The following is a 3,860-nucleotide window of genomic DNA, read 5'->3' on the forward strand; positions in this document are numbered from 1 at the left end:
GAACATAATGGAAAGTGTAATTACATGAGCATGGCAACATAATTAGGGGGGTAAAACTTGTCTAAGTATTGCAGGCCAATCCAAATTGTCTGATTCCCAGTATTTGAAAACCCCACCCACCCAGCTTAGTAATTTGAACTGAATATTTGATTGCAAATTTACTCTAATAACCCTCTTTATGCTTTTCCTGGTTTACTCAGAATTTAGAAATAAACTAATTTGTCCATTGAATAAATATCCACCCCTAGCTGCTTTGATTGCTGCATATATGTAACTGACTTATAAACTGCAATTTTAACTTGATCCTTTTATTTCCACCTCCATGCAACTCCATGGTTTCTGTTTTTCTTTTTTTCTTTTTTTTTCTTTTTTTTTTACTGCAGATCTTTGAAATACACTTGTTTCATAAAGACTGCAGTAGTCCAAATTAATTTATCTCTTTATCTAAAGTGCAACAATAGTCAGAACTGTCTGGTGAGGCTGAATACTCTTTCTCAAATTTTAAACATACTCAGTTTAAAATCTAGCATCATCTAGTATAAAATTAAACATTCAACTTCAAATTAGAAATCTACTACATAAGGAACTGCTCACGGTTTGGTTTTCCAATGTGACACCACATGGAATTTTAGAGCACAACTGACAAGAACTGAATGGAAAAAGATTTGCCAAACGCACCCAGCAGAGGTAATTGTGATTTATCAGCTTACAGTCAAGATTAAGCAGGTTGCTCTGGGAGACCACAAAGTAACACCTTACACTGATGGAACATCAACATGTGACTGCTGGCACACCTCTAATTTGTTCATTGAGGACAAAGTTAACCTACCAGCAAAAAGTCAAGTCAGTGCTTCCGTCACTTTCAACCCTGTAATTTGTCTTGTGTAATGCATCTCAAGAGCATTTGAGCTGGCTCGTCTTGTATTCTTGGCCCTCTCCCTTTGTGAACTTCAGCGACATTTCTGAAGACCAGAAGAGAGGGGATAAAGAAAAGCTTGGCATATTGAAACATAATTCAGTGTGAATAAATACAGTTGCTATCAAAGATTCCTGCAAGAGAAATTATTCTTCTATACTAACTGCTGCCAACAATTGCTCTTCACTGCTACAAAGAGCTACCACGTTGTACTCAAGAGCAAACAGATACTTGTAGGGAGATTTATCTAAAAGCATGATTTGCAAAACATTTTGAAACCATTTGAGATGTAGGCTGTTAGTACAATGAACAGCCACAGAACAGTCAGAGAATTTTCTCTTCTCTTTGAATTACCATGTTTTAGTATCACACACCTTCTTGAGTCTTCTCATCCTAATTTGTTCATAGCAAAAATGTTGACTTTTGGGTAAAAATTGAGTGGATCAAGGCCCTTGAAATTTAATTTCTTAGCTTATGATCATGTAACATTTCAACATGAATAAGGTACTGTATAATTTTATTTGCAAATTTCATAAAATCCTGTGAAAAGCTCAGTAAAGGCCACAGCCTCATCCTCAGTTTTTGCTAATACAATAGGGTGATTTTTTTTTTCTCCCCTGAGTTCTGTGCATGCATTATTATTACATGCCAATTTAAACTTGTTTGCCTCAGTAAGTGAGCCAAACTAGCATTGGTAAGCTTATTCTTAACCCAGTCTCTATAAGCTGGTTTCCTCCAAACTGTTTGCCACTTGCTGCCTTGTGTTTTCTTGAAACAGTTGTCTTGACAAGATAACAAAAGTATCTATAGTGTCTGATATAGCCACTGTTCTTACATTTTAATTCTCATATGCCCACATTCTGGGCTTTCAATGTTCATAAAATTGTGCAAAAACACAGGAAAAAAGTGCACAGTTAGCAACGAGGAGAGTATTCTGCACCACCTACTTGACAAATGACTGCTACTTTGTAAAATAAAGGGAAAGCAATCATTGCACCGGATTTTCTTGTACTTTCTTCCTGAACTTAAAACATATTACTTGCCTGCTACTTCCCACATTTTGAAAAACCAGTGTACCTTGACTGCCAGAAGGACCAAAGCCAGAATTCTCATACATTGTAACTTTATCAAGTGAAATTAACTGGAGCGGAAAAAACTGCACTAACTTCAGAGCTCTGGTCTCCTCTGTTACCACTATTTACTTTGCTTCTGCCTTTTTTTGCTGTTTACATCTTTCTCTTTCCATCCCTTCTTCCTCAGTCCTTGAGTCGTACTATCTTGCATTCTCAGTTCATACCAATTTTGGTTGTCAGTCAGTCTTCAATGTTCCTCCATTTGTTCTGCCCAGTCCAGCCTAATCTCTCATTTTGGGTTTTCCTCCATTACCTTTTCCCCTTCTGTTCACCATACTCAGTTCTGGCATAAATTCTTGCTGCTCTAACATCTGCTTCAGCCTTTCAGAGCTAAGCATTTTTGCAAAGCTCAAAAAGTTTTCCCACAGGGTTGCACTATACAGGCATCAGCCTGCTTGTGCTTCTGCTTAAAAAAAGGTATTGCAGACATGGTTGGTGCTTGGGGAGACAAGAGCCTGAAAAGGGCTGGAACATATATACAGTTTTTTCTGTATATAGTCATTTTTTCAAATTACTATAACATAGCACATTACCACTTTTCAGTTACTCATGGGCCTATCTGCTTTTTTGGTATGTTAGCCATTATTTTCTGATGCTTTCGACTATTTAAAATAAACAAACAAAAAAACTGCTAACACACAAAACCACACTGAAAACAAACTGTTAAATACAAGCCTGACCTAACTCCAGAATACTCACCCTGATCCAAGCACAGTACACAGTGACCATATTTCACTTCACAAAATTAGCTTCCCCCTCCTTCAGCAAAGAGCCACCAAAAGAATGAAACACTGTGCAGAGCACAAGTTACCTCATGGGAACAAACACTGAACAAAGCAGAGGCTTCTGTGTAGGTCACTGTGTTATGCCACTCCAAAGAGTTAGTGGCTACTAAAAAAAAAAAGCAGTTGCATTCAGAGACATCTGACAAATATACAAAACATTAATTTATAACACAACACTCTCCTGAGACAGAAAACTGTGGTTCCATTGCATGGCCCTTACTTGAGAAGCCACTAATCTGAGATAGGATGAGCCTACACACTAGGGTCTTTCAAGCCTCTCTGCATTTTGAGAAGAATCAGATTAAAATCCAGGTTAAAAGCACCTCTCCAGTCAGATCAATACATAAAAATATTATAACAATTCCAGTCAAGAATTTCCAAGATGCTATAAAATATTTACAATACAAAGTAGCCCTTTGAGGGAGAAATTTCCTCAGCCTATGTCACTCATAACCTATTTGCCGAACCATTTTCAGGAATTGTTTCCCAAAATGTACTTGCTTGCAACAGAAGAACAACCAACCTCTTGGGCTTGTTTTATTTTCTATGCAGCAACTGACACACAGAAATTGTAGCCCATAAATGTAGCTCCTGGCTGCCAAAATTAAAAATTTCACTTGCACCTATGACTTGCATTTTCAATAGGACACATATACAAAGCTAAGGACTTTTTATATGCTAAGGACTTTTACAAGGACTTCCTAATATTTCAAAACCCACAGAAAGTATTAAAAAGTAAGTAAATGTATTATCATTTACAATAAGAGCCATAGAGTCTTCAAAAATTCTTCCACTCATTACAGTACCATAAAGAGGCTGTATGAAGATAATATGCATAAGCTTTGAAATAAAGGAAAAGAAACATTGCTTTCACCATAAACATTGAGATTACAGAAACAAAAAGGAAATTACACTAAAAGAAAATAACATTATGGTCACAGTCCATTAAAGTGAATAAATAAGGAAATGTTCCAGTGATAGTTTTTATACTTAAAATGACATGAATTCAAGATGACAAATAGCCCA

Source organism: Antrostomus carolinensis, unplaced genomic scaffold (genome assembly GCF_000700745.2).
Source record: "Antrostomus carolinensis isolate BGI_N321 unplaced genomic scaffold, ASM70074v2 scaffold17626, whole genome shotgun sequence".
Taxonomy (NCBI): domain Eukaryota; kingdom Metazoa; phylum Chordata; class Aves; order Caprimulgiformes; family Caprimulgidae; genus Antrostomus; species Antrostomus carolinensis.